The 11,813-nt window shown below is 50.1% G+C and overlaps 1 protein-coding gene and 1 long non-coding RNA gene across 3 annotated transcripts in view; both read right to left on the bottom strand.

Annotated features, from left to right (window-relative positions):
• LOC122562098 (septin-9-like) overlaps positions 1 to 11,813 on the bottom strand; it is a 322,559-nt gene that overhangs the window by 270,114 nt on the left and 40,632 nt on the right. The gene's annotated exons all lie outside the window — the stretch shown is intronic.
• Positions 4,558 to 11,813, bottom strand: part of LOC122562101 — a 17,217-nt gene continuing 9,961 nt past the window's right edge. Inside the window, exon 3 of the long non-coding RNA XR_006315213.1 lies at positions 4,558 to 4,568. This is a non-coding gene — a long non-coding RNA (uncharacterized LOC122562101). The remainder of the gene's footprint in view (positions 4,569 to 11,813) is intronic.

The following is an 11,813-nucleotide window of genomic DNA, read 5'->3' as shown; positions in this document are numbered from 1 at the left end:
GGGAGAAGGGGGTAGAGGGAGGGAGAGAGAGAAAATGGGACAGAGGCTTGACGAGAGAGAGAGAGAAAAGATCGACACAGGACAGATGGCAATGGAGAGAGAATGTTTGGGGGTGGGGGTAAGGAGAGAATGACGAAAGAGAATTGCAAAGATAGAGGAGAGATGGAGAGAGGGAGAATGTGAGAGAGGATGATTAGCTATGGTTGTTGGCAGGAAAATGAATTGATGTATGTATGTCTTTCAGGGAATGGACACTATCGCTGTCTATCTGAATAGTCCTCAAGGTCACAATGTATTTGATACCCAAAGGTTTCGGAAGGGTCAAGTCTCCTGAAGCAACTCGTGCACTCTGACTGTTCTTCAGATCTTTTGCAGTTGTCCAAAGGGTCACTTTCGTTCTTTTGTGGGATATGGATGTCAATGTGAGGCCAGCATTTGTTACCCTGTCCCTAATTGTCCCTTTGGGGAGGTGGGGGTGAGCTGCCATCTTGAATCACTGCAATCTGTGTGGTGTTGGAACCCCCACACAGCGCCCTCAGGGAGGGAGTCCCAGGATTCTGACCCAGCGACACTGAAGGAACGACTGATATATTTCCGAGTCGGGACGGTGAGGGGCTCGGAGGGGAACTTGCAGGGAGTGGTGATCCCGTGTATCTGCTGCCCCTTGTCCTTCCCGATGGAAGTGGTCATGGTGTTTGGAAGATTCTGTCTGAGGAGCCTTGGTGAGTTGCTGCAGTGCGTCTTGTAGATGGTACCCACTGCTGCTACTGAGTGTCGGAGGGTGGAGGGAGTGGATGTATATGGCTGTGGGGACAATCGAGCGGAGGCTGCATTGTCCCTGGATGGTGTCGAGCTTCTCAAGTGTTGTTGGAAGTGACCCCCCACCCCCCCCTGCCATCCATAGCAAGTGGGTGTATTCCCTCACACACTCCTGGCTTGGGCCTTGTCGATGGTGGGGACAGGCTTTGGGGGGAGTCAGGAGGTGAGTTACCCGCTGCAGGATTCCCAGCCTCTGACCTGCTCTTGTCGATACTGTCTACAAATGGCTGGTCCAATTGAGTTTGTACTCAATAGTAACCCCCAGGATGTTGACTTTGGGGAATACAGTGATGGTGACACCATTGAACGTCAAGGGGCGGTGGGTGAGATTGTCTCTTTTTGGTGATGGTCATAGCCTGGCCTTCGCATGGCACGAATATTACTTGCCACTTGTCAGCCCAAGCCTGGATATCACCCGAATTTTGTATTTGAACACTTAAGTATCTGAGAGGGGAACGGTGCTGAACATCGTGCACTCATCGGCGAACATCCCACTTCTGAGCATAAAGTGGAGGGCAGGTCATTGATGAAAGCAGCTTAAGATGGTTGGGCTGAGGACACTACCCTGAGGAGCTCCTGCAGAGATGGCCTGGAACTGAGATGGCTGGGGTCCAACAATCACGACCCGTCTTTCACTTGACGGTCATTGGTTCTGACACCGCAAAGTCCAGGGGAATTGGCTGTGTGTTGAGGACGGAGTTGCAGAATCTTTTGAATAGAATTAAAGTTGCACTCCTCAGATACGGTTGTTGGATATCGGCCATGTGGAACAATGGAGCAGGTTATTGAAGAGCACAAAGAGATCTTGGTCGATTGGGTCAACGGGCTGAGGAATAGCAGATGGAGTTGAATTTGGATAAAGGCGAGGGGTTGCATTTTGGTAACACAAACACGGGCAGGACTTGCGCAATTAAGTAGAGGGCGCAGGTACATAATTCTTTGAAGTTTGGGTCACGTAGGCGGGGAGGTTGAGAGACGTTTCGTGTGCTTGCCTTCATTGCCCAGACCTTTGAGTCAAGGAGTTGGGATGTCATGTTGAGGTTGTACAGGACATTGGTGAGGCTTCGTCTGGAGGACTGTGCCCAGTTGTGGTCGCCCTGTTATAGGAAGGATATCGTTACACTGTCGAGGATTCAGAAATGATTTACCGGGATGTTGCCGGGAATGGAGGGTTTGCGTTATCGGGAGAGGGCTAATAGGCTTGGGATTGTTTTTTCCATTGGAGCATAGGAGGTTGAGGGGTGACGTCCATAGAGGTTTATAAAACCATGAGTGGGGATGGATAAGGTGAACGGTAGGTGTCTTTTCCCCAGAATGGGGGAATTTCAAGCCTAGGGGGTGTAATGTTTAAGATGAGAGAAGAAAGGACATGAGTGTTTTGTTTTTCATACAGAGGGGTGGTTCGCGTGTGGAATGAACTTCCAGAGGAAGTGGTGGACGTGGGTATAACATTTAAAAGATAAATACATAAATAAGAAAGGTTTGGAGGAATTCGGGCCAGGAGCAGGCAGGTGGGACCAGTTAAGTGCGGAAGGTTGACAGTGAACGACCCCTGTCAGAAGGCCGCAGAAGGCGCTATCTCAAGGCAGGTCAGGCCATCTGGGGGGGGGCACGGTGGCACAGTGTTTAGCACTGCTGCCTCACAGTGCCAGAGACCCGGGTTCAATTCCCGCCTCAGGCGACTGACTGTGTGGAGTTTGCACGTTCTCCCCGTGTCTGCGTGGGTTTCCTCCGGGTGCTCCGGTTTCCTCCCACAGTCCAAAGATGTGCAGGTCAGGGGGAATTGGCCATGCTAAATTGCCCGTAGTGTTAGGTAAGGGGTAAATGTAGGGGTATGGGTGGGTTACGCTTCGGCGAGTCGGTGTGGACTTGTTTGGCCGAAGGGCCTGTTTCCAAACTGTAATGTAATGTAATCTAATCTAATCATTCTTCCTTCTGCCCTTGCCCCTCCCCAAAGGCAGGGCTGAGCAGAGCTGGAGGACTGAGGGGAGGGGGGGGTGCAGTTCTGTGGTCAGGCACTGGAGGCCCTCAGTGAGCTGAGGGAGCCCTGAATTATCCGGTCAGGTCAAACACTTTCACTTCCCCTTCCACTCCGCCAAGGACATGCAGGTCCTGAGCCTCCTCCATCGCCAAACCCTATCCCCCCTGGATGCCTGGAGGAAGAACGCCTCATCTTCCACTTGCAACTACATGGGATCAATGTGGATTTCACCAGTTTCCTCATTTCCCCTTCCTCCACCTTATCCCAGTCCCAAGCCTCTAATCCGGCAGCGCCCTCTTGACCTGTCCATCTTCCTTCCCACCGATCCGCTCCACCCTCCTCTCCGACCTAGCACCTTCTCCCCCACCTTCATCTACCTATCACATTCCCAGCTACCTTCCCCCCCCAGTCCCACCTCCCTTCCATTTATCTCTCCACCCCCCTTGGCCCACCAGCCTTATTCCTGATGAAGGGCTAATGCCCGAAATGTCAATTCTCCTCCTCGGATGCCGCCTGACTTGTTGTGCTTTTCCAGCGCCGCACTCTCGACTCTGATCTCCAGCATCTGCAGACATCAGTTTCTCCTTGTCAGATTGTTCGGCCTGGGATCGCCTTTTTAAGCGCCCCACCCCGACCCCGATCACACAAAAGTGCCAGGAGGAGTCGGGTGGGGGGGAGCCCACTGATGCCCCCACGGACACACGGACTGACCAGCCCCAAATCAACATCAACACCTACCTTTCTCTACCACCTTTCCCAACTACTGCAGTGTCTCTGGACCTGGTATCTGTGCCGGATGATGGCTGCTTTTGTACTGATACAGGCACTGATTGTCCTGCTTGGAGAGCTGAGAGCGGGCTTTGAAATTTGGAAGAGCGGGAAAGGATGTTCCTGTTTCTGAAGGGACCATAGACCAGAGGGGCGTGGAGAAAAAGTGTCGGCCGACAAGGCGAGGGTGATGTGAGGGACAATGTTCTCAGCCAGCGAGTAGTTAGGGTGTGGAATGCACTGCCTGGAAATCGAGTGATAGAGACCGACAGTGTGGAAAACAGACTCAACGTGCCCATGGTCCCAGTTTCTCAATCGACCTGGTCCCATTTGCCTGCGAATCCCTCCATTCCTATCCCATCCATGTTCCGAAAATGAAGGAATTGTCCTCGCTTCCACCACCACCACTGTTCCAGACCCTCACCGATCTCTGTGTGGAAAACATTGCCCCCAGTGGACTCTTTTGAATCTCTCACCTTAAGCTTATATCCTGTAATTTTATACTCCCCTATCATGGGGGACGTGCAGTTGCCCACCTCCCTTGTCCATGACCCGTCATGATTTTATAAACCTCTATAAGGTCACCCTCAGCCTCTGACGCTCCCGAGGAAAAGCTCCCCGCCTCTCCTTCTTACTCAAACCTTCCCGTGCAGGTAGCATCCTGGTCAATCTGTTCTGCAGTCTTTCTAGTTTAATAATATCCTTGATGGCGACCAGGACAACGTGGAGGCATTGGATTAGAAATGGTGTGCAGGGAGTTTGGACACTAGGAATAGAATCATAGAACTGTATGGAAACAGGCCCTTTGGCCCAACAAAGTCCACACTAACCTTCTGAAGAGTATCCCACCCAGACCCATTCCCCCACCATATTGCTCTACATTTATCCCTGGCTAATCTACACATCCCTGAACACTCTAGGCAATTTAGCACGGCCAAATCACCCTAACCTGGACAGCTTTGTGATTGCGGGAGGAAACCGGAGCACCCGGAGAAAACTGCTCACAAAGACGGTCGGCCGAGGCTGGAATCGAACCCAGGTCTGTGGCACGGTGAGGCAGCGGTGCTAACCATTGAGCCGGCCAATGTAGAACCATGGTGCAGTCACAATGGGATAAATGGCGTCCTGCGCTGTAACACGAATGTGATTCTGCCGAAGGAGCACTCGGTTTGACCCGCAATGTGATGCTGAGGGGACAAAATGCGGTGATGGTTTCAGCGATGCAAGACAACCTGGAGAACTCCCTGGCGTGGCGTGGGGGAGCTGGCATTTGAAGCTCGCGCTGAACCGGTTAAGAGCCAACCCTGTTGCTGCGGGTTTGGACTTACGTGCAGGCCTGACCCTGAGGGTAAGGATGGCAAATTTGCTCCCCTGAAGGACGCTGCTAAACGTTGTGCCAATCAGCACTTGGAGTTGCGGCCGCACTTGGAGTATTGCGTACAAGTTCTGATCACCGCATTATAGGAAGGATGTGGAAGCTTTGGAAAGGGAGCAGAGGAGATTTGCCAGGATGTTGCCTGGGATGGAGAGAAGGTCTTGCGAGGAAAGGCTGAGGGAACTGAGGCTGTTTTCGTTAGAGAGAAGATGATTGAGAGGTGACTAAATTGAGACATACAAGATGATCTGAGGGGTAGTTCGGGTGGGGAGAGAGAGCCTTTTTCCTCGGATGGTGAAGGCTAGTACGAGGGGATGTAGCTTTAAACTGAGGGGTGATAAATATAGGACAGCTGTCAAAGGTGGGTTCTTTACTCAGAGAGTAGTAGGGGCATGGAACACACCGCCTGCAACAGTAGGAAACTTGCCAAATTTAAGGGCATTTAAATGGTCATTGGATAAACATATGGACAAGAATGGAATAGTGTAGGATAGAGGGCTTCAGATTGGTTCCACAAGTCGGCGTAACATGAGGGCCGAAGGACCTGTACTGTGCTGGAATGTACAAGGTTCTAACACGGTCGTTAATTGGTTTTATAGCCAATTCCAGACTTGATTGCCAAACCTTGTTTGATGGATAAATTGACTAAATTTGGATTCAAACCACTGTCCTCCGGTATGGGGGCGCTGTGTCTCTAAAGACGTTGAACAAACCCTCCTCCCTCTCAAACTCCTACGAGGCAGCTTTCATTTACTCCAGGGCTGGCTTTGTTCCCTGGCTATGCATCCGAACAGGTTTTTCCACATTCCAGCGCAGCGAGCTGTGTTTATCCCATTTAGAGATGTGGAGCTGGAACGTTAGCTGTGAGTGATTCACATCAAAGAGGTCCACAGTACAGAGCACCCCTGCATCAGGTCCGTACTGGTCAGAAACGACCACCTCGACCCCCAAATTTCCCATCACTTGCTGCATGACCTTGGCATGGCGAGTCGAAATACTTAAGAGTCATACAGGGCAAAAACAGACCCTTCAGTCCATCCAGTCTGTGATCCCAAACTCAAGTAGTCCCCGACCGTCAGCCTGCCTGCTACTTGCCCATATCCCCTCCAAATCCTTCCTGTTCATGCGCTTATTTAAATGTCTTTTAAACTGTACCTGCATTCCTCTGAAGGTTCATTTCACACACAAATTGCTATCTGTGTCAAAACAAAAAGTGCCCCTCATGTCTTTTTAAAATCTTTCTCCTCTCACCTCTCACCTAGTCTTGAAATCGCGCCTCTCGGAAAAGACGTTAGCCCCTTATCTGTTGCGCTCATAATTTTATAAACCACAAGAAGGTCACGCCCTTAACCTCCAGGGTAGAAAGTCCCAGCCTCTCCCTAGAATTAAAACCCTCCACTCCCGGCAACGTCCTGGTTAAATCTCTTCTGAGCCTTCTCCAGTAACGCAATGTCCTTCCTATAACAGAACTGGACTCCAGAAGGGGCCTCACTAACGTTCTGTACAAACCTCAACAGGATATCCCAACTCCTGGACTCTAAGGTCTGAGTGATGAAGGCGAGCGTGCCAAACGCCTTCTGAACCGCCCTGCGGCCCAAACTGCAAAGAATGATGTTCCTGGACCCCGAGGTCTCTCTGTTAGACAACACTGCCCAAGGCCATGCCATTAATTGTGCAAGTCCTGCCTTTGTCAGTTGTGCCAAACTGCAACCCTTTGCATTTATCCAAATTAAACTTCACATAAACTCCTTCGAAGTGATGAGGATTTCTGCCTCTCCCCTCCCCTTACAGGCAGTGAGTTCCAGCTGCCCCATCAGCCTCTCAGGGAAAACATTTTTACTCATGGCCCCTTCCTGCCCCTTCCCTTAAATCTACTCTCTCCTCCCCGCTTCCCAGTCACTGATCCCTCCACCAAGGCGGAAGAATATCTTTCTGACTACCCTATCGATACCTCTCACCATTTTATAATATGAATGTCCTCCGATCTAAGGCAAAGAACCCCCCCCCCCACCCCGTCTGTCCCAATCTTTCTTGAAGAACTGGAATTTTTGAGCCCTCCATGAGGTAACATCCTGATAAATATCCCATTGCAGCCCCTCCTCTCTCCCAATGCTATCACTTGTAGTTGTGTCTGTAGACACTAGTCGTTGTGTCCATAGACACTTGTCATTGCATCTATAGACATTTGTCGTTGTGTCTATAGACACTTGTCGTTGCGTCTATAGACACTTGTCGGTGCGTCTATAGACATTTGTCAATGCGTCCATAGACATTTGTCAATGCGTCCATAGACACTTGTCGTTGCGTGTATAGACATTTGTCGTTGCGTGTATAGACATTTGTCGTTGCATCTATAGACACTTGTCGTTGCGTCTATAGACACTTGTCGTTGCGTCCATAGACACTTGTCGTTGCGTGTATAGACATTTGTCGTTGCATCTATAGACACTTGTCGTTGCGTCCATAGACACTTGTCGTTGCGTCCATAGACACTTGTCGTTGCATCTATAGACACTTGTCGTTGCGTCCATAGACACTTGTTGTTGCGTCTATAGACACTTGTCGTTGCGTCTATAGACATTTGTCGTTGCGTCCATAGACATAGAACATAAAACAGTACAGCACAGAACAGGCCCTTCAGCCCACGATGTCGTGCCGACCACTGATCCTCATGTATGCACCCTTAAAGTTCTGTGAAAATATGCATGTCCAGGAGTTTCTTAAATGTCCCCAATGACCCTGCCTCCACAACTGCTGTTGGCAACGCATTCCACGCTCTCACAACTCTCTGTGTAAAGAACCCGCCTCTGACTTCCCTCTGTACTTTCCTCCAACCAGCTTAAAACTATGACCCCTCGTATTAGTCATTTCTGCCTTGGGAAATAGTATCTGGCTATCGACACTTGTCTATCTGACACTTGTCGTTGTGTCTATAGACATTTGTCGTTGCGTCCATAGACGCTTGTCGTTGTGTGCATAGACACTTGTCATTGCGTGTATAGACACTTGTCGTTGCGTCCATAGACACTTGTCATTATGTGCATAGACATTTGTCGTTGTGTCCATAGACATTTGTCGTTGCGTCTATAGACATTTGTCGTTGTGTCCATAGACACTTGTCATTGCGTCTATAGACACTTGTCGTTGCGTCTATAGACACTTGTCATTGTGTCCATAGACACTTGTCATTGCGTCTATAGACACTTGTCGTTGCGTCTATAGACACTTGTCATTGCGTCCATAGACATTTGTCATTGTGTCCATAGACACTTGTCGTTGCGTCCATAGACACTTGTCCATTACGTGCATAGACATTTGTCGTTGTGTCCATAGACATTTGTCGTTGCGTCTATAGACACTTGTCATTGCGTCTATAGACACTTGTCGTTGTGTCCATAGACACTTGTCAATGTGTCCATAGACATTTGTTGTTGCGTCCATAGACATTTGTCGTTGCGTCCATAGACACTTGTCGTTGCGTCTATAGACACTTGTCATTGCGTCTATAGACACTTGTCGTTGCGTCTATAGACACTTGTCATTGCGTCTATAGACACTTGTCGTTGCGTCTGTAGATAGTTGTCGTTGCGTCTCTAGACAGTTGTCGTTGTGTCCATAGACACTTGTCGTTGCGTCCATAGACAGTTGTCGTTGCGTCTCTAGACATTTGTCGTTGCGTCTATAGACACTTGTCGTTGTGTCCATAGACACTTGTCAATGTGTCCATAGACATTTGTTGTTGCGTCCATAGACACTTGTCATTGCGTCTATAGACACTTGTCATTGCGTGAATAGACACTTGTCGTTGTGTCTGTAGACAGTTGTCGTTGCGTCTGTAGACACTAGCAGTTATGTCTGTAGACACTAGCAGTTATGTCTGTAGACACTAGCAGTTATGTCCATAGAAGCTTGTCGTTGCATCCATAGACATTTGTCGTTATTTCTATAGACACTTGTCGTTGTGTCCATAGACACTTGTCGTTGTGTCTATAGACACTTTTGTCGTTGTTTCTATAGACGCTTGTCGTTGTGTCCATAGACACTTGTCGTTGCGTCTATAGACACTTTTGTCGTTGCGTCTATAGACGCTTGTCGTTGCGTCTGTAGACGCTTGTCGTTATGTCCATAGATATTTGCAGTTGCGCCTTGCATATTGAGAAGCAATAATCTGATTTTGGACTGGACGCACAGCAAGAGTGTTTCAGAAACTGCCGAATATAGACTGGAACAGCTGTTTCCCCCTCCCACCCAAAGGAAAATCTCGAAGCCAAGCATTTGTCGAAATAGAGTCAGTGATGGGGTTTTCCTTTCCCAGAAGTGAGTCCAGGCTATGAGTTCATGTGATTTCCAAGAAAAGCACAAATACTCTGATCGTCCAAAGTGACATTGCAGAAACAAAACAGAAACTGAAATCGATCTATTTTCCACAAGCCTTCAATGAATGTGAGACCACGTATAATGGGGGCAGTTGTAAAATTATTCCAAGGTCACCGACTTGAACTGTGTTGGCAGTGAAAGGTTCACCTTACTCCCTATTAGACTGGCCCAGATCACAGTGTGGAAGCCCATCCACACTGACTCTCTGAAGGACATCCCACCCAGATCAATCCCATCCTACCCAGATCAATCCCATTCCAGTAACCCTGCACTTCCCACGGCCCACTCTCTGGATGCCACAGGGCAATTTAGAATGGCCAATCCACCCAAACCTGCTCATCCCTGGATGCCACGGGGCAATTTAGCATGGCCAATTCACCCTAACCTGCTCATCTCTGGATGCCATGGGGCAATTTAGCATGGCCAATCCCCCCTAACCTGCTCATCCCTGGTTGCCACGGGGCAACTTAGAATGGCCAATCCCCCCTAACCTGCTCCTCTCTGGATGCCACGGGGCAATTTAGCATGGCCAATCCCCCCTAAACTGCTCATCTCTGGATGCCACGGGGCAATTTAGCATGGCCAATCCCCCCTAACCTGCTCATCTCTGGATGCCACGGGGCAATTTAGCATGGCCAATCCCCCCTAACCTACACATCCATGAACACTATGGGTAATTTAGCACGGCCAATCCACCCTAACCTGCACATCCCTGAGCACTATGGGTAATTTAGCATAGCCAATTCACCCTAACATACACATCCCTGAATACTATGGGTAATTTAGCATGGCCAATCCACCCTAAACTGCACATTTTCGGACGCAAAGGAGGAAACCCACGCAGACACGGGGAGGGGTGAACTTGCAAACTCCACACAGACCGCCGCCCGCGGGTGGAATCGGACCCAGGCCCCTGGCATTGTGGGGCAACCGTTCCAGTCACTGAGCCACCCTGGGGTCGGTTTTCCCTGCAGGAATGGAGTTGCCGGATAGGCTGCTGTTGTGTTGCAGTGCCGAAGATGTGAATGGGACAAGTCATGCTTGATGAGTCACTGGGTCGATTTCAAGAGGGAACGGGTGGGGCTAGTTTGTGGCAACAGCTCAAGACTGAGTAATTAACAATGTTTTTCATGGGCCAGCCTTTATTGCCTGTTCGCAATTGCCTCCTTGAGAAGGTGGGGGTGAACTGCTTTCTTGAATCGCGGCCGTCGATGTGGTGCAGGGAGGGAATCCCAGGATTCTGACCCAGCGACACTGAAGGAACGGCCTCTCTCACCCTCAACCTACCCCCCCTCTAGTTCTGGACTCCCCCACCCCAGAGGAAAAGACCTTGTCGATTTATCCTATCCTTGCCTCCTTTCTATAAACTTCTGTAAGGTCACCCCCTCAGCCTCCGACGCTCCAGGGAAAACAACCCCGGCCTACTCAGCCTCTCCCTGTAGCTCAAACCCTCCAACATCTTTGTCAATCTTTTCTGCACCCTTTCAAGTTTCACAATATCCTTCTGGGAGGAAGGAGACCAGAACTGCACACAATATTCCAAAAGTGCTGCTTGCCTATTGGTGGGCATTGAAATCCACCCCCCCCCCCACCTTCCCCGCCAACCAGAGTACGTTCTGCCCCCTTGCCACCCTCAGCGCTTTCTCCGAGCGGAAGCAAGGAGCGCCAATTCCTCAGCTGAGGGTGGAGGGTACACGGAGGTTTCCTTGCCCATCTTTAACCTGAATCCATGAAAATTGTTTGAAGCAATTGGCAGGTCTGTGCAGAGAGAGAGAGAGAGGAAAGAGTTAATATTTCAACTCCTCGCAGCCAAAGCCAGAAGTCAGTGGAAATCGAGCCCGAGAGGCTCCGGACGTGTGAGGCGGTCTCAGAAATCCCCCCGGTCGAAAATGCAGGAAGACGTTAGGAAGAGGGGTGGTATTTCCCCTGGGCGTGGCTGGGAATGCAAGCCAACTCCGCGAGCAGTTCAGTGACGTAGAGCTGGCAAACATGTGCTGCTGCTTTCTGTCCTGGCGGTGAGAGATTCCTGTGGGGATGTGGTCAGACTAATCCCAAGCCTCTGTAATGCCAGAGAGCTGACTGATGCGTCAATGAGGTGTCGCGAGATGATTGGTGGCTGAAGGGTATCCAATCTTGCAACAGTTCTAACCTATGAATTTCATGCCTTTGTTTCCATGCGATTGAACCATCATGTGTACAAGGCTAAAGGGGTGGCAGGAGCTGGGGGGGGTTTGTGTACCCAGATCGCTGAAGGGGGCAGGGCAGGGGGAGAGAACAGTTAATAAAGCATGCAGTATCCTCGGCTTTATTACTAGGGGCGTACAATACAAAAGGTGAGGCTGGCCTTGTTTCAGAGCCTGGTTACTGCCCCTCCGGCTGGAGGAGCCAGTGTCCAGTTGTGGGCACCACATTATCGGAATCTCAGAATCGCTACGGTGTGGAAACAGGCCATTCAGTCCAACAAATCCTCACCCCCCTCACCGTCAACTCCCC

Source organism: Chiloscyllium plagiosum, chromosome 24 (genome assembly GCF_004010195.1).
Source record: "Chiloscyllium plagiosum isolate BGI_BamShark_2017 chromosome 24, ASM401019v2, whole genome shotgun sequence".
Lineage (NCBI taxonomy): Eukaryota > Metazoa > Chordata > Chondrichthyes > Orectolobiformes > Hemiscylliidae > Chiloscyllium > Chiloscyllium plagiosum.
This window is presented reverse-complemented; position numbering and strand designations above follow the sequence as displayed.